Source organism: Nicotiana tomentosiformis, chromosome 11 (assembly GCF_000390325.3).
Source record: "Nicotiana tomentosiformis chromosome 11, ASM39032v3, whole genome shotgun sequence".
In the NCBI taxonomy this organism is placed as follows: Eukaryota; Viridiplantae; Streptophyta; class Magnoliopsida; order Solanales; family Solanaceae; genus Nicotiana; species Nicotiana tomentosiformis.
The window spans coordinates 114,906,995-114,930,374 of record NC_090822.1 but is presented as its reverse complement, the minus strand read 5'-3'; positions in this window follow the sequence as shown (position 1 = coordinate 114,930,374).

Sequence of the window (23,380 nt, the reverse complement as noted above, 5' to 3'; positions counted from 1 at the left end):
TGTTCTTAATTGAAACTTGATCCGTTTACCTCTTAAAGCACTTAACTTGTAAAATAAGCGCTAGAAGAAGTAGGGATGGAATTTGAGTGGCTTTCGAGTGGAACCAATGAAAGGGAGAAAGGTGCACTTTTTTTGTAAAATTATACACCATTGGCGAAAATTGAAAATAAAAAAAGAGAAGCAAGAAAAAAAGTGGGAAAAAAAAGCGAAGGAAAAATAGAGATGAATAAATTGTTGTCTTGTTCTTTAAAGTGGGGTATAAGTTGAAGTAGTACTTAAAGAAAGAGGGAATAATTTTAGGGAGTGATCTTGTTTGTGAAATTGAAGTGGATTGAAGAAGTGCGCTTAAAGTTTATTATGTGATGTGTTAAAGTGCTTAGGAGGATGAACCACTATTCCTAGATATATCCTACCCATTCCTTTGACCGCGTTACAACCACGATAAAGTCCTAATTGATTTTAGACTGAGCAGGCCCACATTAGTAAAGATTTATATAACGAGCAAGCATATGGTACTTTTTTGTGCGCATGTGAACTTCTTTGAGAGAGTGAGTGATTTCCTCTATTGTTTGAAGTCCTTAAATTACGTTCGAATATTATTTGAGCGTGTGGACTATCTCTCTTTGATTTGTGGTGAGGGCACATATTTCATGATGGATAGTTGACTTTATTAAGCTCTTCAGTCATAGTGAGTAAGTTGGCCTGAAAGTAGTTATGCTAGGGAGTCAGTTTCTGAGGTTGAGATGTCCCGGATTTGCTATTTGATTGGTTTGAACTGTTGAATAGCGTGCTAGGCATGGTTTTAATATGGGGAGGAAAGTCCAAGAATGCATATGCAAAGGGCTAATTTTTGGTATCAACCAAAGTCATGGGTACTTGAGCTTAATTGAAATGTGTGGCTTGATAGCGATAAGCTTAATTTTGTTTGGTCTATTGTATGTTGATTTTACTTTGCTCGAGGACGAACAAAGGTTTAAATGTGGGGTGGTGATGTTGGGCATATTTCTATATGTTTCAATATTACTTTACCCATGTTTTAATGGTTCTTTGGTGTTATTTGGTGTTTAAAATGCCTAACATATGAAGAAAAGGTGCTCCCGCTATAGGATGAGAGGGTTGATGCATCGCATCCGACCTTAGAAAAAAAAGGCTATTTGGCGCACCCTTAGCAGTGAAGTCGGAAGAAGGCATCCACCTTAGCATCCGCACCTGGGTGCAGCAAAGTTGAGGGAACAGAGGGTGGACGCGAAGCATCCACCCCAGCATCTGATGCTGAGAAGTTCAAGCGGATGCGGACGTGAAGCATCTACCCCAGCATCAATCCCTGAACCTGATTCGGACTAGGAAAAGAAAAACTTTGGCCCACGACTTTTGTACGCAATACATAAGCCAAAAATACCTCTTTTATGTCATCTAACACACGGGAAAGCGAAGAAAAGTCATCACAGAGTCTGGAAACCACGGAATTCGTCTTGAGTTCTTACGTTTTCCTTCTTTTATTGATTTGTATCTATTCTTGGAAATTATTTGAGATTGCTACCATGACTATGCGTGGCTAAACTCATTCGTTCTAGGGTTATGATTTTACATGAATGTTGATATTCGTATATTGATTTGACGAGTTAATTTATCATATTGGGTTGTTTATTCATATCCTGAGTTTAATTATTTTACTGCCTAGCTAACAATGAAATACTATATATGAATCTTGAGTTGAACTTGAAAGAGATAATTCTTGATTGCAATAGGATTGAATAGAGCGCGATCTTGAACCTAGTCATTGGGGAATTGATTTGCGAATATGGATAGAAATATACCTATTTGCCATGCTTAGCCATTTGTGCAAGAAATTGTTAATGCGTTCTTTTTATCTCTAATCTCATAGAAATATAGGGTTTAGAATAATTGAATATGCGAGTAGAAGTTATCAAATTTCTATGAGTATTATTGTCCTTGCAGGTTAATAACCCAGATAAAATAATAAGTCGAGTCGATTATTATTAGCCAGCCATAACCATAGAATATTGTTAGCCAGCCATAACCTTAGAATATTATTTCAATATACGAATAATATTGAAAGGCCTTTTGCAGTTGATGTTCAAACCCTGGCCAATCAGTTCGTGAGATTAGATGTTTCGGAGCCCAGTCGGGTTCTAGATTGTGTGGTTTCTCGGTCTTCTTTATATGATCGCATCAGAGAGCGCCAGTATGATGATCCCCATCTGCTTGTCCTTAAGTACACAGTTCAACACGGTGATGCTAGAGATGCTACTATTGGGGATGATGGGGTATTGAGGATGCAAGGTCGTATTTGCGTGCCAAATATAGATGGGCTGCATGAATTGATTCTTGAAGAAGCCCACAGTTCGCGCTATTCCATTCATCCGGGTGTCGTTAAGATGTACCAAAACTTAAGGCAACACTATTGGTGGAGAAAAATGAAAAAAGATATAGTTGGGTTTGTAGCTCGGTGTTTAAATTGTCAACAGGTGAAGTACGAGCATCAGAAACCGGGGCGGATTGCTTCAGATACTTGAAAGTCCGGAGTAGAAATGGGAGCGTATTACCATGGACTTCATAGTTGGACTTCCACGGACTTTGAGGAAGTTTGATGTTGTTTGGGTGATTGTAGATCGGTTGACCAAGTCCGTGCATTTTATCCAGTTGGTACTGCTTATTCTTCGGAGCGGTTGGCTGAGATTTATATCCGCGAGGTTGTTTGTCTACACGGTGTGCCAGTGTCCATCATTTCAGATCAGGACACGCAGTTTACATCACAGTTTTGGAGAGCAGTGCAGTGAGGTTTGGGTACATAGGTTCAGTTGAGTACATCATTTCACCCTCAGACGGACGGACAGTCCGAGCGCACTATTCAGATATTGGAAGATATGCTACACATTTGTATTATAGATTTTGGAGGTTCTTGGGATCAATTTCTGCCACTGACAGAGTTTTCTTACAATAATAGCTACCAATCAAGCATTCAGATGGCTCCGTATGAGGATTTATATAGGAAACTGTGCCGCTCTCCGATGGGTTGGTTTGAGCCGGGTGAGACTAGGCTATTGGGTACTGATTTGGTTCAGGATGCTTTTGAGAAGGTTAAATTGATTCAGGAGCGGCTTTGCACAGCGCAGTCTAGACATAAGAGTTATGCCGACCGGAAGGTCCGTGATGTTGCTTACATGGTTGGGGAGAAGGTTCTGCTCAAGATTTTGCCCATGAAGAGTGTGTTGAGGTTCGGGAAGAAGGCCAAGTTGAGCCCTCGGTATATTAGGTCGTTTGACGTGCTTAAGAAGATTTGAGATGTGGCTTATGAACTTGCTTTGCCGCCTAGTCTATCGAGTGTTCATCCTGTATTTCATGTATCTATGCTTCGGAAGTATGTCGGGGATCCGTCTCATGTTTTGGATTTCAGCACAATGCAGTTGAATGGTAATTTGACTTGTGATATGGAGCCGGTGGCCATTTTAGACCGGCAGGTTCGAAAGTTGAGATCAAAGAACATAGCTTCAATGAAAGTGCAGTGGAGAGGCCAACCAGTCGGAGAAGCTACTTGGGAGACTGAGCGGCAGATACGGAGAAAATATCCACACTTATTTGAGGCTCCAGGTATGATTCTAAACTCGTTCGAGGATGAACGTTTGTTTAAGAAGGGGAGAATGTAACGACAGGGCCGGTCGTTTTGAGTATTACAACTCTGTTCCCCCATTTACTGCTTAATTTATGCTTTACAATTGTTATGTAACTCGCCGGGGTGATTGGTTCGAGTCCGGTGAGGTTTTGGAATGAATTGAAACATTTAGAGCTCGTTTGGACATAGAATTTGATGGAAGATTTTTCCAAAAGAATTTCATCGTTTTTGGAAATCAGCGTTTGTTCATAAAATTTTCAATTTTTACTTGTAAATGTATTTTGGAAATTTTCAAAAATTTGAAAAATTGCAAAAAGTTGTTTTTCAAACTTTTCACTCAAATCGCTCACAAAAGTTCAAAAACAACCTAAACTGAAATTTATGTCCAAACACAACTCTAAATTTCAAATACCATTTTCACTTGAAAAATAATTTCACCATTTTTTCGAATTTTACAATTCTTATGGCCAAACGCCTATTTAGTTTCAAGGTTTAAAACTTAAGTTAAAAGGGTTGACCGGATATTGACTTATATGTAAACGCCCCCAAAATAGAATTTTAATGATTTCAATAGCTCCACATCGTGATTTCGGACTTAGGAGCGTGTCTGGAAAATTATTTGAAAGTTTGTAGTTAAATTAGGCTTGAAATGGCGAAAATAAAAATTTAAGTTTGGAAGTTTGACCGGGGAGTTGACTTTCTTATATCGGGGTCGGAATACGATTCTGGAAATTAGAATAGGTCTGTTATGTCATTTATGACTTGTGTGCAAAATTTGAGGTAAATCGGACTTGATTTGATAGGTTTCACCATCAAATGTAGAAGTTAAAATTTCTTAGTTTCATTAAGCTTGAATTAGATATGATTCATGGGTTTAATATTGTTTGATGTGATTTGAGGATTCGACTAAGTTCGTATGATATTTTAGGACTTGTTGGTATATCTGGTTAAGGTCCCGAGGGTCTCGGGTGAGTTTCGGGTAGTTAACGGATCAAATTCGAAATTAAAACAAAATTGGAAACCTGTTGTCATCTGATGCAATCGCACCTGTGGAAATTGGATCGCAGGTGCGAGCTCGTAGAAGCGGCTAGGCGTGGATTGAGGCAGAGGTCGTAGAAGCGAGTAAATGGTCCGCAAAAGCGGCGTCGCATCTGCGACTCCGCGACCGCAGATCCTCGCAGAAGCGGGAAGTTGACCGCAGAAGCGAAAGGAGGCCAGCCTTGGCAAACTGCAGAAGCGGCTAAGTAAGTCGCAGGTGCGGAACCCTTGGGCAGTATACATTTCGAAAGGGTTACGAGTTTTGCCATTTTTGGACTTTCAAGCACGGTTTTTGGGCGATTTTCAGAGGGAATTCACGAGAAACTTGAGGTAAATCACTTTTGATCATTGTTAGTCAATAATATTGGATTATCCTTGAGTATTTTGACTAGATTACGTGTTTTTGAGGTGAAATTAGGGGATTTGGGCCTAGGGATTTCAAAAAAAGAACTTAAGATTTGGAGGTCGAGTTGATGTCGGAATTTGGTAATGGTTGGACTCATGGTTGAATGGGCGTTCATATTTTGTAACTTTTATCGGTTTTCGAGACGTGGGCCCCACGTGCGTTATTTGAGTGCAATTTTGAATTTTTTTGGAAAATTAGTATTTTCATATGGAATTAATTTTTAAAATTTGTATTGACTGAATCGAATTAATTGTGACTAGATTCGAGTCGTTCGGAGGCCGATTCGCGAGGCAAGGGCATAGCGGAACAAAAACTTTCACGGGTTGAGGTAAGTAATAGTTCTAAATCTGGTTCTGAGGGTACGAAACCCCAGATTATATGATTAGTTTTGAATTGACGCACATGCTAGGTGACGGGCGTGTGGGCTTGCACCATAGGATATGTGACTTGGTCAAATTCCATGAAATTGTGTAATTGAATGATCTGTTGTTATTTGTACATTCTCCGTGTAGTAGAGAAATTGAACCACAAATCATGTTTAGATTATGTGTTGGCACTGTAGGAACCCACAAAGGTCGTGTACATGTTGAATTATCCGCTAAATTATTGTTTTGTACTCAATCACTGTTTACTTGTTTATTTTATCTCTGTCTCTATTGTTCCTTGTTGATGCATTATATCATTTCTGTTGGGCTGATTTTCATGATTATTGAAATCCCGAGAGACTAGAGAGATTTATGACTGAGTGAGGCTGAGGGCCTGATTGTGATATATTATATTATAGCACGTGAGTTGTCCGTGCAGTACGTGAGTTATCCGTGCGGATCCAGATATTATATTATAGCATGTTAGTTATCCGTGCAGCACGTGAGTTGTCCGTGCGGATCCAGATATTATACTATAGCACGTGAGTTGTCCGTGCGGATTATAGCGCTTGGGCTGAAGGAGCCCCGCTGGAGTCTGTACACACCCCCAGTGAGCACATGTACCTACTGAGTGCGAGTGCTGAGTGAATGGAATGGCTGAGTGACTGTGGTCCTGAGAGGATGCATTTGATTTCATTATTATTACACTTCAGCTATCATATATCATTATTTTGGAAATTTCTGAGAGATATTATCTTATGTTTCAGTTGAACTTGACATGAAATTATTGTTTTGGCCTTAAATATTGAACTTGAAAGCATGCCTACCTTATTATGTTGGAAATTACTGTAATTGGACTCAGCTGTGAAGCTCGTTACTACTTTCAATTCTTTATTTAGTATTGTTACTTGTTGAATTGGTTGTACTCATAGCTGTCGGTGTTTCGCAGACTTTGTCTCTCCTTCCTTATCTTCTTGATTACTGTATTTGGTCTCAGACTATTATAGACCGTGTTTTCCAGACTTGTGATATATAGATGCTCATGTCCTCTGTGACACCCCGATAGTTAGAAATTCCGTATTATATTTTGGATTTTCTATCCCGGTTATGAGAACTTTTACTACTAAAACTGATTTAAATTCATTCTTGTTTAAAGTGTTGGAAATATTTGTGAGAAATCGACTTGCCTAGTACCACGTTAGGCGTCATCACGACAGGTTAGGATTTTGGGTCGTGACAGTGAGGATGTTATTGTTATGCCAAAGTGGGCCATGATAGATGTCGTGGATGCTTCGAGTACTCACTCGGTCATTGCCACTATCTCTGATGCTCCTCCACAGGCCACGGAGGAGCCCTCCGTATCGACTTGAGGGAGTTTCTTCTCACCCTACTCTACTTCATTTGTGTACATTGAGGACAACGCATGGTTCTAAATGTGGGGTGGGGATTATTCATTTTTTGTGTGGATGAATACACTTAACTATTACAATGTTTGTTGCTTTTGATACTTTTGGGGCTGTAATATTCACTGAATTAATGGCCTGTAATAGTTAGTAAATTCGTCTATGAGTAGTAACTCTCAGTCTCTTGTTGTGTCTATTGGTAGATAGATATATAATAAAAAAAGGACTTTTTTCAACGACGGACTATCGGGACAGTTCTCTCAAGGGATTAAGTTCCTTGGAAAAAAAATACAAAAAGGTTTTCATTTGATTCTAGGAATTAGTGTTAGTATAAGGAAATTGATAGAAAAATAAAGAAAAACACAAAAATATTTTAGTTGCTTTGAGTAGTTAACTTATTTTTCAATAATCCTCCTTGATTTTTCTTTGGCCATCGGTTCTTTTCCAAGGGATGAATTTTTGAATCGGGTATTAGTTTTTATTTTTAGAGTAGTGTATGCTATAAAGACTCATACTAAATTTAGCACATTCAGTGATTTGTTTGATACCAACAGAGTTAGACTTGAGCATGTGGATTATAACCTTCTCCATGAGTTTTTGAGAACTATTTTTGCCTTGAAAAGTAGAATGTTTTTTTTGTGACACTTAGGCTCATTTTCTTGACTCTTGTGCTAATTGTTGTGTCGTGAGCATCAAAATTGTGGCTTAAATCTGTACTTGCTTTGATTGAGAGTTGGAATGTAGCCATCCTAATTGAATCATGTGCCATTGAGTGGTGAGATTTTTGTGTAGCTCCATGTAGTATATTTGTGTCTAGAACTTGCCCTGCATGTGAGTTGAAGCGAAATCCTAGGTTTTGCTCGGTTTGAAATATGATTTTAGGCCTTCTTTGATCTTTTTTGAATTATAATGCTACCAGAAATAAAATTATCCCTAGTTAACCATTTTGAGCATGTAGTCCTTTTAATTGGCACCCACATCACGAGCCTATACTAATTTGTTCTTAATTGAAACTTGATCCGTTTACCTCTTAAAGCACTTAACTTGTAAAATAAGCGCTAGAAGAAGTAGGGATGGAACTTGAGTGTCTTTCGAGTGGAACCAATGAAAGGGAGAAAGGTGCACTTGTTTTGTAAAATTATACACCATTGGCGAAAATTGAAAATAAAAAAAGAGAAGCAAGAAAAAAAGTGGAATAAAAAAGAGAAGGAAAAATAGAGATGAATAAATTGTTGTCTTGTTCTTTTAAGTGGGGTATAAGTTGAAGTAGTGCTTAAAGAAAGAGGGAATAAATTTAGGGAGTGATCTTGTTTGTGAAATTGAAGTGGATTGAAGAAGTGCGCTTAAAGTTTATTATGTGATGTGTTAAAGTGCTTAGGAGGATGAACCACTATTCCTAGATATATCCTACCCATCCCTTTGCCCGCGTTACAACCACGATAAAGTCCTAATTGATTTTAGACTGAGCAGGCCCACATTAGTAGAGATTTATATAACGAGCAAGCATATGGTACTTTTTTGTGCGCATGTGAACTTCTTTGAGAGAGTGAGTGATTTCCTCTATTGTTTGAAGTCCTTAAATTACGTTCGAATATTATTTGAGCGTGTGGACTATCTCTCTTTGATTTGTGGTGAGGGCACATATTTCATGATGGATAGTTGACTTTATTAAGCTCTTCAGTCATAGTGAGTAAGTTGGCCTGAAAGTAGTTATGCTAGGGAGTCAGTTTCTGAGGTTGAGATGTCCCGGATTTGCTATTTGATTGGTTTGAACTGTTGAATAGCGTGCTAGGCATGGTTTTAATATGGGGAGGAAATTCCAAGAATGCATATGCAAAGGGCTAATTTTTGGTATCAACCAAAGTCATAGGTGCTTGAGCTTAATTGAAATGTGTGGCTTGATAGCAATAAGCTTAATTTTGTTTGGTCTATTGTATGTTGATTTTACTTTGCTCGAGGACGAACAAAGGTTTAAATGTGGGGTGGTGATGTTGGGCATATTTCTATATGTTTCAATATTACTTTACCCATGTTTTAATGGCTCTTCGGTGTTATTTGGTGTTTAAAATGCCTAACATGTGTTAATTATTAGTTTTATGACTAATTATGTTGTGTGCGATGACTTAGGATGTTTGGAGTGCAAACATATGAAGAAAAGGTGCTCCCGCTATAGGATGAGAGGGTTGATGCATCGCATCCGACCTTAGAAAAAAAGGCTATTTGGCGCACCCTTAGCAGTGATGTCGGAAGAAGGCATCCACCTTAGCATCCGCACCCGGGCGCAGCAAAGTTGAGGGAACAGAGGGTGGACGCGAAGCATCCACCCCAGCATCTGATGCTGAGAAGTTCAAGCGGATGCGGACGTGAAGCATCCACCCCAGCATCAATCCCTGAACCTGATTCGGACTAGGAAAAGAAAAACTTTGGCCCATGACTTTTGTACGCAATATATAAGCCAAAAACACCTCTTTTATGTCATCTAACACACGGGAAAGCGAAGAAAAGTCATCACAGAGTCTGGAAACCACGGAATTCGTCTTGATTTCTTACTTTTTCCTTCTTTTATTGATTTGTATCTATTCTTGAAAATTATTTGAGATTGCTACCATGACTATGCGTGGCTAAACACATTCGTTCTAGGGTTATGATTTTACATGAATGTTGATATTCGTATATTGATTTGACGAGTTAATTTATTATATTGGGTTGTTTATTCATATCCTGAGTTTAATTATTTTACTGCCTAGCTAACAATGAAATACTATATATGAATCTTGAGTTGAACTTGAAAGAGGTAATTCTTGATTGCAATAGGATTGAATAAAGCGCGATCTTGAACCTAGTCATTGGGGAATTGATTTGCGAATATGGATAAAAATATACCTATTTGCCATGCTTAGCCATTTGTGCAAGAAATTGTTAATGCGTTCTTTTTATCTCTAATCTCATAGAAATATAGGGTTTAGAATAATTGAATATGCGAGTAGAAGTTATCAAATTTCTACGAGTATTATTGTCCTTGCAGGTTAATAACCTAGATAAAATAATAAGTCGAGTCGATTATTATTAGCCAGCCATAACCATAGAATATTGTTAGCCAGCCATAACCTTAGAATATTATTTCAATATACGAATAATATTGAAAGGCCTTTTGCAGTTGATGTTCAAACCCTGGCCAATCAGTTCGTGAGATTAGATGTTTCGGAGCCCAGTCGGGTTCTAGCTTGTGTGGTTTCTCGGTCTTCTTTATATGATCGCATCAGAGAGCGCCAGTATGATGATCGCCATCTGCTTGTCCTTAAGTACACAGTTCAACACGGTGATGCTAGAGATGCTACTATTGGGTATGATGGGGTATTGAGGATGCAGGGTCGTATTTGTGTGCCAAATATAGATGGGCTGCATGAATTGATTCTTGAAGAAGCCCACAGTTTGCGCTATTCCATTCATCCGGGTGCCGTTAAGATGTACCAGAACTTGAGGCAACACTATTGGTGGAGAAAAATGAAAAAAGATATAGTTGGGTTTGTAGCTCGGTGTTTAAATTGTCAACAGGTGAAGTACGAGCATCAGAAACCGGGGCGGATTGCTTCAGATACTTGAAAGTCCGGAGTAGAAATGGGAGCGTATTACCATGGACTTCATAGTTGGACTTCCACGGACTTTGAGGAAGTTTGATGTTGTTTGGGTGATTGTAGATCGGTTGACCAAGTCCGTGCATTTTATCCAGTTGGTACTGCTTATTCTTCAGAGCGGTTGGCTGAGATTTATATCCACGAGGTTGTTTGTCTACACGGTGTGCCAGTGTCCATCATTTCAGATCAGGACACGCAGTTTACATCACAGTTTTGGAGAGCAGTGCAGAGAGGTTTGGGTACATAGGTTCAGTTGAGTACATCATTTCACCCTCAGACGGACGGACAGTCCGAGCGCACTATTCAGATATTGGAAGATATGCTACGCATTTGTATTATAGATTTTGGAGGTTCTTGGGATCAATTTCTGCCACTGGCAGAGTTTTCTTACAATAATAGCTACCAATCAAGCATTCAGATGGCTCCGTATGAGGATTTATATAGAAAACTGTGTCGCTCTCCGATGGGTTGGTTTGAGCCGGGTGAGACTAGGCTATTGGGTACTGATTTGGTTCAGGATGCTTTTGAGAAGGTTAAATTGATTCAGGAGCGGCTTTGCACAGCGCAGTCTAGACATAAGAGTTATGCCGACCGGAAGGTCCGTGATGTTGCTTACATGGTTGGGGAGAAGGTTCTGCTCAAGATTTTGCCCATGAAGAGTGTGTTGAGGTTCGGGAAGAAGGCCAAGTTGAGCCCTCGGTATATTATGACGTTTGACGTGCTTAAGAAGATTTGAGATGTGGCTTATGAACTTGCTTTGCCGCCTAGTCTATCGAGTGTTCATCCTGTATTTCATGTATCTATGCTTCGGAAGTATGTCGGGGATCTGTCTTATGTTTTGGATTTCAGCACAATGCAGTTGAATGGTAATTTGACTTGTGATGTGGAGCCGGTGGCCATTTTAGACCGGCAGGTTCGAAAGTTGAGATCAAAGAACATAGCTTCAATGAAAGTGCAGTGGAGAGGCCAACCAGTCGGAGAAGCTACTTGGGAGACTGAGCGGGAGATACGGAGAAAATATCCACACTTATTTGAGGCTCCAGGTATGATTCTAAACTCGTTCGAGGACGAACGTTTGTTTAAGAAAGGGAGAATGTAACGACCGGGCCGGTCGTTTTGAGTATTACAACCCCGTTCCCCCATTTACTGCTTAATTTATACTTTACAATTGTTATGTAACTCGCCGGGGTGATTGGTTCGGGTCCGGTGAGGTTTTGGAATGAATTGGAACATTTAGAGCTCGTTTGGACATAGAATTTGATGGAAGATTTTTCCAAAAGAATTTCATCATTTTTGAAAATCGGCGTTTGTTCATAAAATTTTTAATTTTTACTTGTAAATGTATTTTGGAAACTTTCAAAAATTTGAAAAATTGCAAAAAGTTGTTTTTCAAAATTTTCACTCAAATCGCTCACAAAAGTTCAAAAACAACCCAAACTGAAATTTATGTCCAAACACAACTCTAAATTTCAAATACCATTTTCACTTGAAAAAAAATTTCACCATTTTTTCGAATTTTACAATTCTTATGGCCAAACGCCTATTTAGTTTCAAGGTTTAAAACTTAAGTTAAAAAGGTTGACCGGATATTGACTTATATGTAAACGCCCCCAAAATAGAATTTTAATGATTTCAATAGCTCCACATCGTGATTTCGGACTTAGGAGCGTGTCTGAAAAATTATATGAAAGTTTGTAGTTAAATTAGGCTTGAAATGGCGAAAATAAAAATTTAAGTTTGGAAGTTTGACCGGGGAGTTGACTTTCTTATATCGGGGTCGGAATACGATTCTGGAAATTAGAATAGGTCTGTTATGTCATTTATGACTTGTGTGCAAAATTTGAGGTAAATCGGACTTGATTTGATAGGTTTCACCATCAAATGTAGAAGTTAAAATTTCTTAGTTTCATTAAGCTTGAATTAGATATGATTCATGGGTTTAGTATTGTTTGATGTGATTTGAGGATTCGACTAAGTTCGTATGAAATTTTAGGACTTGTTGGTATATTTGGTTGAGGTCCCGAGGGTCTCGGGTGAGTTTCGAGTAGTTAACGGATCAAATTCGAAATTAAAACAAAATTGGAAACCTGTTGTCATCTGATGCAATCGCACCTGTGGAAATTGGATCGCAGGTGCGAGCTCGCAGAAGCGGCTAGGCGTGGATTGAGGCAGAGGTCGCAGAAGCGAGTAAATGGTCCGCAAAAGCGGCGTCGCATCTGCGACTCCGCGACCGCAGAAGCGGCTTTCTCCTCGCAGAAGCGGGAAGTTGACCGCAGAAGCGAAAGGAGGCCAGCCTTGGCAAACTGCAGAAGCGGCTAAGTAAGTCGCAGGTGCGAAACCCTTGGGCAGTATACATTTCGAAAGGGTTCCGAGTTTTGCCATTTTTGGACTTTCAAGCACGGTTTTGGGGCGATTTTCAGAGGGAATTCACGAGAAACATGAGGTAAATCACTTTTGATCATTGTTAGTCAATAATATTGGATTATCCTTGAGTATTTTGACTAGATTACGTGTTTTTGAGGTGATATTAGGGGATTTGGGCCTAGGGATTTCAAAAAAAGAACTTAAGATTTGGAGGTCGAGTTGATGTCGGAATTTGGTAAAGTTGGTATGGTTGGACTCATGGTTGAATGGGCGTTCATATTTTGTAACTTTTATCGGTTTTTGAGACGTGGGCCCCACGTGCGATATTTGAGTGCAATTTTGAATTTTTTTGGAAAATTAGTATTTTCATATAGAATTAATTTTTAAAATTTGTATTGACTGAATCGAATTAATTGTGACTAGATTCGAGTCGTTCGGAGGCCGATTCGTGAGGCAAGGGCATAGCGGAATAAAAAATTTCACGGGTTGAGGTAAGTAATAGTTCTAAAATTGGTTCTGAGGGTACGAAACCCCGGATTATATGATTAGTTTTGAATTGACGCACATGCTAGGTGACGGGCGTGTGGGCTTGCACCATAGGATATGTGACTTGGTCAAATTCCATGCAATTGTGTAATTGAATGATCTGTTGTTATTTGTACATTCTCCGTGTAGTAGAGAAATTGAACCACAAATCATGTTTAGATTATGTGTTGGCACTGTAGGAACCCACAAAGGTCGTGTACATGTTGAATTATCCGCTAAATATCTGAGAGATATTATCTTATGTTTCAGTTGAACTTGACATGAAATTATTGTTTTGGCCTTAAATATTAAACTTGAAAGCATGCCTACCTTATTATGTTGGAAATTACTGTAATTGGACTCAACTGTGAAGCTCGTTACTACTTTCAATTCTTTATTTAGTATTGTTACTTGCTGAGTTGGTTGTACTCATAGCTGCCGGTGTTTCGCAGACCTTGTCTCTCCTTCCTTATCTTCTTGATTACTGTATTTGGTCTCAGACTATTATAGACCGTATTTTCCAGACTTGTGATGTATAGATGCTCATGTCCTCTATGACACCCCGATAGTTGGAAATTCCGTATTATATTTTGGATTTTCTATCCCGGTTATGAGAACTTTTACTACTAAAACTGATTTAAATTCATTCTTGTTTAAAGTGTTAGAAATATTTGTGAGAAATCGTCTTGCCTAGTACCACATTAGGCGTCATCACGACAGGTTAGGATTTTGGGTCGTGACAGTGAGGATGTTATTGCTATGCCAAAGTGGGCCATGATAGATGTTGTGGATGCTTCGAGTACTCACTCGGTCGTTGCCACTGTCTCTGATGCTCCTCCACAGGCCACGGAGGAGCCCTCCGTATCGACTTGAGGGAGTTTCTTCTCACCCTACTCTACTTCATTTGTGTGCATTGAGGACAACGCATGGTTCTAAATGTGGGGTGGGGATTATTCATTTTTTGTGTGGATGAATGCACTTAACTATTATAATGTTTGTTGCTTTTGATACTTTTGGGGCTGTAATATTCACTGAATTAATGGCCTGTAATAGTTAGTAAATTCGTCTATGAGTAGTAACTCTCAGTCTCTTGTTGTGTCTATTGGTAGATAGATATATAATAAAAAAAAAAAGGACTTTTTCCAACGACGGACTATCGGGACAGTTCTCTCAAGGGATTAAGTTCCTTGGAAAAAAAATACAAAAAGGTTTTCATTTGATTCTAGGAATTAGTGTTAGTATAAGGAAATTGATAGAAAAATAAGAGAAAAACACAAAAACATCTTAGTTGCTTTGAGTAGTTAGTAAGTTTAACTTATTTTTCAATAATCCCCCTTGATTTTTCTTTGGCCATAGGTTCTTTTCCAAGGGATGAATTTTTGAATCGGGTATTAGTTTTTATTTTTAGAGTAGTGTATGCTATAAAGACTCATACTAAATTTAGCACATTCAGTGACTTGTTTGATACCAACAGAGTTAGACTTGAGCATGTGGATGATAACCTTCTCCATGAGTTTTTGAGAACTATTTTTACCTTGAAAAGTAGAATGTTTTTTTTGGGACACTTAGGCTCATTTTCTTGACTCTTGTGCTAATTGTTGTGTCGTGAGCATCAAAATTGTGGCTTAAATCTGTACTTGCTTTGATTGAGAGTTGGAATGTAGCCATCCTAATTGAATCATGTGCCATTGTGTGGTGAGATTTTTGTGTAGCTCCATGTAGTATATTTGTGTCTAGAACTTGCCCTGCATGTGAGTTGAAGCGAAATCCTAGGTTTTGCTCGGTTTGAAATATGGTTTTAGGCCTTCTTTGATCTTTTTTGAATTATAATGCTACCAGAAATAAAATCATCCCTAGTTAACCATTTTGAGCATGTAGACCTTTTAATTGGCACCCACATCACGAGCCTATACTCATTTGTTCTTAATTGAAACTTGATCTGTTTACCTCTTAAAGCACTTAACTTGTAAAATAAGCGCTAGAAGAAGTAGGGATGGAACTTGAGTGGCTTTCGAGTGGAACCATTGAAAGGGAGAAAGGTGCACTTGTTTTGTAAAATTATACATCACTGGCGAAAATTGAAAATAAAAAAAGAGAAGCAACAAAAAAAGTGGGAAAAAAAAAAGAAGGAAAAATAGAGATGAATAAATTATTGTCTTCTTCTTTTAAGTGGGGTATAAGTTGAAGTAGTGCTTAAAGTAAGAGGGAATAATTTTAGGGAGTGATCTTGTTTGTGAAATTGAAGGGGATTGAAGAAGTGCGCCTAAAGTTTATTATGTGATGTGTTAAAGTGCTTAGGAGGATGAACCACTATTCCTAGATATATCCTACCCATCCCTTTGCCCGCGTTACAACCACGATAAAGTCCTAATTGATTTTAGACTGAGCAGGCCCACATTAGTAGAGATTTATATAACGAGCAAGCATATGGTACCTTTTGTGCGCATGTGAACTTCTTTGAGAGAGTGAGTGATTTCCTCTATTGTTTGAAGTCCTTAAATTACATTCGAATATTATTTGGGCGTGTGGACTATCTCTCTTTGATTTGTTGTGAGGGCACATATTTCATGATGGATAGTTGACTTTATTAAGCTCTTCAGTCGTGAGCAAGTTGGCCTGAAAGTAGTTATGCTAGGGAGTCAGTTTCTGAGGTTGAGATGTCCCGGATTTGCTATTTGATTGGTTTGAACTGTTCAATAGCGTGCTAGGCATGGTTTTAATATGGGGAGGAAAGTCCAAGAATGCATATGCAAAGGGCTAATTTTTGGTATCAACCAAAGTCATGGGTGCTTGAGCTTAATTGAAATGTGTGGCTTGACAGCGATAAGCTTAATTTTGTTTGGTCTATTGTATGTTGATTTTACTTTGCTCGAGGACGAACAAAGGTTTAAATGTGGGGTGGTGATGTTGGGCATATTTCTATATGTTTCAATATTACTTTACCCATATTTTAATGGCTCTTTGGTGTTATTTGGTGTTTAAAATGCCTAACATGTGTTAATTATTGGTTTTATGACTAATTATGTTGTGTGCGATGACTTAGGATGTTTGGAGTGCAAACATATGAAGAAAAGGTGCTCCCGCTATAGGATGAGAGGGTTGATGCATCGCATCCGACCTTAGAAAAAAAGGCTATTTGGCGCACCCTTAGCAGTGAAGTCGGAAGAAGGCATCCACCTTAGCATCCGCACCCGGGCGCAGCAAAGTTGAGGGAACAGAGGGTGGACGCGAAGCATCCACCCCAGCATCTGATGCTGAGAAGTTCAAGCGGATGCGGACGTGAAGCATCCACCCCAGCATCAATCCCTGAACCTGATTCGGACTAGGAAAAGAAAAACTTTGGCCCACGACTTTTGTACGCAATATATAAGCCAAAAACACCTCTTTTATGTCATCTAACACACGGGAAAGCGAAGAAAAGTCATCACAGAGTCTGGAAACCACGGAATTCGTCTTGAGTTCTTACTTTTTCCTTCTTTTATTGATTTGTATCTATTCTTGGAAATTATTTGAGATTGCTACCATGACTATGCGTGGCTAAACTCATTCGATCTAGGGTTATGATTTTACATGAATGTTGATATTCGTATATTGATTTGACGAGTTAATTTATCATATTGGGTTGTTTATTCATATCCTGAGTTTAATTATTTTACTGCCTAGCTAACAATGAAATACTATATATGAATCTTGAGTTGAACTTGAAAGAGGTAATTCTTGATTGCAATAGGATTGAATAGAGCGCGATCTTGAACCTAGTCATTGGGGAATTGATTTGCGAATATGGATAGAAATATACCTATTTGCCATGCTTAGCCATTTGTGCAAGAAATTGTTAATGCGTACTTTTTATCTCTAATCTCATAGAAATATAGGGTTTAGAATAATTGAATATGCGAGTAGAAGTTATCAAATTTCTACGAGTATTATTGTCCTAGCAGGTTAATAACCCAGATAAAATAATAAGTCGTTATTAGCCAGCCATAACCCTCGATTATTGTTAGCCAGCCATAACCCTAGAATATTATTTCTCATTGAATTAAAATCCTTCGTGCTAAGTGTGCTAGTTCATTAGTTTTTCGTTTATTTGCAATTATAATTAGTAGAATTAATCAAATAAAAACCACCTTGAAATTGTTCTTGACTCGATAAAATAGAATTCGCTTGATTTAGTTGATAATTAATCACAAGTCCTCGTGGGAACGATACTCTACTCACTCTTTATTACTTGATTGACCGCGTATACTTGTGTGTGTGATTTAAGGCAATAATGGACCAAATCCCGGGCGCTCCACCAGTATTGAAAGGCCCAGACTCGAAGAAGTATACTCAATTGTCATACAAGGCGAGTGCGGCACCAGAACTAATCCCGAAGCGGTTCAAAATGCCTGAAGTGCCAAAGTATGACGGGACTTCAGACCCATGGGAACATATTACCACTTACACAATGGCGGTAAAAGGAAATGATTTAACTCCTCACGAAATTGAATCTGTATTGCTAAAGAAATTTGGAGAAACACTCACAAGGGGAGCTCTAACGTGGTATTCATTATTACCCGAGCATTCCATAGATTCCTTTGAGATGCTCGCGGATTCTTTCATCAAGTCTCATGCCGGGGGCAGAAAAGTACAAGCCCGGAAGGTCGACATCATCATGATCGCACAGGGAGAATTCGAATTATTATGAAAGTTCGTTACCCAATTCCAGAAAGAATGAATGTTGCTCCCGGTTGTCCCGGATGAATGGACAGCTGAAGCATTCACCAAATGATTGAATTTGAGAAGCTCAGATGCTTCTCGGAAGCTGAAGGAGAGCCTGCTTGAGTTTCAGGCAACAACTTGGGAAGATGTCCACAACCGGTACGAGTCAAAGATAAGGATCGAAGATGAACAAGTCGGTTCTACATCATCGTCCAAAGGACGGGAGAAGAGCAGAGAAAAATCAAAGGATGATTGCGACGCGGACAGAAGGACTTTGAGGGATCGGTTTTTGCCTTACGAGCGGACCAAAGGCCGTGGCAGAAATTTCAGGGCAGCAAACAAGCTCACCGTTATCGTGGTCGAAATAATAGATCACTTCAGGATAAAAAGACGTCGGGGTCTCGGGATCCTTCTTACCCTAAGTTATCGGAATATAAATTCAACGTCAGTATAGTGGAGTTGGTGTCAGCCATGAAAAACATTAAAGAAGCACGATTCATGAGACCTATGAGATCCGATTCCAGGCAGAGGGATCCCAACTTATGGTGTGAATACCATGGGACGAACGGCCACCGAACAGGGGACTGCCGACACCTCCGGGAAGAGGTGGCAACACTATTGAAGAATGGTCACCTCAGAGAATTCTTGAGTAACCGAGCTAAGAATAATTACAGTCGCAATAGAGACAGCACAAAACCTTCGAAAGCAGGAGAAGAACCCCCACGTCAAACGATCAATATAATCTTCGGAGGGAATGAGATTAATGGGGTCACATTTTCAGCAGCGAAGAAGACGGAAGTACCAATAAAGCATAGTAAAAGACTTCAGGAAGACGATATCACTTTCACAGAGGAGGACGCAGACGGATTGTTGTTACATCACAATGATGCACTGGTAATTTCTTTAAATATGTTGGATTTTAAAATTAAATGTGTTCTAGTAGATCCAGGAAGTTCGGCTAATATCATATAATGGGGAGTATTGGAGCAAGCTAAACTCACCGGAAGCATTATTCCGGCAACAAAGCTTCTCGCTGGATTCAACCTTGCGAGCGTGACGACCCGGGGAGAGATTTTGATGCTCACGAACTCTGAAGAAGTAATGAAAACAACTCTCTTCGAAGCAGTAGACGGTGACATGGGATACAATATCATCCTGAGAAGGCCATGATTACACGAGATGAAAGTTGTACCCTTAACATATCACCAATTGCTGAAGTTTCCAACGCCTGAAGGAATCAAGAAGATAAGAGGTGATCAACCGACAGCAAGGGAGATGAATACAATTTCGATTTCCAATAGCAAAGGGAAGGAGCACACGGCATAGCAATTACAGGAACCGGCACCTACTCCCGAGCTAGAAGAAGTTAGCCCGGGAGCAGAGTCATTAGAACATTATCAGGTGCCAAGATATTTCCAAGTTCCAGAAGAGACGGACGCAACGAATTCCACGGCGGAGGAACTGGAGCAAGTTTGCATTTTTCGAAGAATTCCTAGAAAGAAAATTCTATTTGGGGACAGGACTGCACCCGGAGCTCAGGTAAGGTTTTTATTGAATTCCTTAAATTTAATGTCAATTTGTTTTGCATGGTCGCACGAGGATATGACAGGTATCCCAATGAAAGTTGTCGTGCACAAGCTGAGTTTGGATCCCAATGTACCTCCGGTAAGACAAAAGAAATGCCTTATTGCCGAGGCCAGGAATAAACTCGTCAAAGAAGAGGTAACCCGCTTTCTTAATATCGGTTCGATCCGAGAGGTGAGATATCTGGACTGGCTAGCCAATGTAGTAGTAGTTCCTAAGAAGAACAATAAATTTCGCATGTGTGCGGACTATAAAGACCTTAATAAGGCGTGCCCGAAAGACTCGTTCCCACTGCCAAATATTGATCAAAAAATTGATGACATGGCCAGACACGAGTTAATGAGTTTCCTCGATGCTTATTCCGGGTACAACCAAATCAGGATGATCCCGGAAGATCATGAAAAGACTTCATTTATAACGAATTTCGGTACATATTGTTACAATGTGATACCCTTCGGGTTGAAAAACACCGGAGCCACTTATCAACGGCTCGTAAATAAGATGTTTGAGAAGCAAATAGGAATGACTATGGAAGTTTTTATAGACGATATGCTCGTTAATACTTTGAATGCAGGTAACCACCTTAAGCATTTGCAAGAAACATTCGACATCCTGAGGAAGCATAACATGAAACTTAATTCCGAGAAGTGCGCATTCAGGGTCAGTTGTGGTGAGTTTCTGGGATTTCTAGTCTCACAAAGGGGAATTGAGGTAAACCCCGACAAAAATCAAGGCCATAGAGGATATCCCGAATCAATTGTCGAACGTAAAGGAAGTTTAAAGGTTCACAGGAAGATTAGTAGCTTTGAGCAGATTCATTTCCCGGTCGTCGGAAAAATGTCATCGCTTCTTCACACTGCTCAAAAAGAAAAATAATTTTGAATGGACACCGGAGTGCCAAGAGGCTTTGAGGGACCTGAAAAAGTACCTATCAAGCCCTGCATTGCTCTCAAAACCAAAAGAAGGTGAAATATTGCTGGTCTACTTTGCAGTTTCAGAAGTTGTGATAAATGCAGTTTTAGTCCGAGAGGATGAAGGTACGCAATTTCCCATTTATTACGTTAGCAAAATTTTAACAGGAGCAGAAATGCGCTACCCACATTTGGAAAAATTGTCCTTAGCTCTCATAGTCGCCGCTCAGAAGCTAAGGCCTTACTTCCAATGCCACTCGATAGCTGTGGTGACTACTTTCCCTTTGCGGAACATCCTCCATAAACCCGAGCTCTCGGGAAAATTGTCCAAATGGGTCGTCGAATGAGTGAGTTCGACATAGAATATAAACTAAGGACAACAATTAAGTCGCAAGTCATGGCTGACTTCGTGGCCGATTTCAGTCCGGGACTACTGCCTCTGGCAACCAAGAAGGCAGTAATGGTGTCCGAATCGATATTAGGAGTTTGGACCCTATTTATGGATAGAGCTTCCAACGTAAAAGGGTCCAGACTCGGAATAGTCTTAATCACGCCTTCGGGAGAAATCTTAAGGCAAGCCATCAGAACGATCCTTTAACTAACAATGAAGCAGAGTATAAAGCTTTGATTGCAGGGCTTGAATTGGCCCGGGGACTTGATTCTGAGGTTATCGAAATCAAATGTGACTCGCAGCTGGTGGTAAATCAGGTCTACGGGATCTTTGATAGCAAAGAAGAACGTATGCAATAATACGTGGTAAAGGTCCAAGCCCTTTGGTACGATTCTAGGAGTGGACAATTACTCATATCCCGAGGGAGGATAACGCACAAGCGGACGCATTAGAAAACTTAGGATCTTCGACGGAAATAAAGGGATTGGAGTCCGGGACGGTAGTGCAACTAATGAACTCAGTCCTGGATACAGATGGTTACTATGAAGTAAATTCGACTAGTCTGCTCTAGGACTGGAGAAATGAAATAATCAACTATCTCGAGCACGGGAAGTTTCCCGAAGATCCCAAAGCATCACAGGCGTTACGCGCCAAAGCTGCACGTTATAGCTTCAAGAGAGGCCAATTGTATAGAAAATCCTTCCAAGGCCCGCTAGCCCGGTGCTTGAGAGCGTCAGAAGCTAATTATGTCATGAGAGAAGTCCACGAAGGGATATGCGGCAATCACTCTGGCGCAGATTCTTTGGTGCTAAAGTTGGTACCGACAAGATATTACTGGCCTCGCATGGAACAAGACGCCAAAGACTTTGTACGAAAATATGTTTAAGTGCCAACGCTACGCACCACTAGTACACCAACCGGCAGACCCTTACATTCGGTTTTGTCCCCATGGCCGTTCATAAAATGGGGGATGGACATCGTCAGACCGCTGCCACCAGCTCCCGGAAAGGCAAGGTTTCTTTTAATTCTGACTGACTATTTATCTAAATGGGTGAAAGCTTGTCCTTATCAGAAGATTGGAGAATGCGAAGTGGTCAATTTCCTGTGGGAAAATATAATTTCCAGGTTCGGAATACCAAAAGAGATAGCATGCGACAATGGGCCATAGTTTATCGGTGCAAAAGTTACAAAGTTCCTCGAAGATTTGAATATAAAGAGGATCACATCTTCTCCTTATCATCTGTGCGCAAACGGTCAAGCAAAGTCAACAAACAAAGTGATTATTCAAAACCTCAAGAAAAGGTTAGAAGCAGCAAAAGGCAAATGGCCCGAAGAATTTTCCGGAGTTCTATGGGCCTACCGAACAACGGCCAAATCGAGCATAGGAGAAACTCTTTTTTCCCTTGTTACGGTGTTGAAGCCCTGATCACGGTAGAAATGGGTGAACCCACTTTGAGATATTTTCAGGCAGATGAAGAATCAAATAATGAAGCAATGTTAATCAACTTGGAACTGCTCGAGGAACGCAGGAACTTGGTGCGTATAAGAATAGCAGGTCAAAAGTAGAGAATGGAGTGATATTATAATTGAAGAACCAACCTCCGTTATTTCAAAGTAGGAGACTCGGTTCCGAGAAAAGTAACCCAAAATACTCGGGAGCTCAACGCGGTGAAGCTAGGTCCAACATAGGAAGGTCCCTACCGAATTTCAGCTATCACTGGGAAAGGTTCATACGAGTTGGAGAAATGGAGACTAGTTGCCTAGCAACTGGAACGTGGCACACCTCAAAAGATATTATTGTTGATGAACATTATTCAAGCGGAAATTATGTGCTGCACTCTTTTTCCCTTCGTTCAGTGTTTGTCTCAATTGGGTTTTTCTGGCAAAGTTTTTAATGAGGCAGTAATAGAAAGACCTTTTGAGGAACCGCAACCCAAGTTGCCTAGCAACCGCAATAAGACCTTTGATAGCAAGGCAAACAAACAAGCTTACACTCGGGGATGGTTAGATAATCTTTGGCTCGGTGGCAAATTCCCACAAGGAAGTTAAGTTTGCTACCGAAAAAATGTTACCCGACCGTTCACAAGCTCAAATCACTAGAAGATTATTAGATAGTCTTTCACTCGATAGCATGGATTCCTAAGGAGAAGTAAGGTATGTTGCTGAGTTGAGGATTATCAAGCAATTCATTGGTGAAATCTTTGAAGGTACAAGACTTCCAGTATTCCAATTTGCATTCTTGGCATTCGAACACTGGGGGGAATGATATGAGGATACGGCAACATTGACTGCCACGTCAACCGGAAAACAAAAATTCAGAAACAAAATGCATCATCGGGACCGGGGACTGCGCAGCCAACCCCATAGAAATAAGTTGTACAAGATAGCCACAAGTAATGGCATTTTTTTTAGCATAATAAATG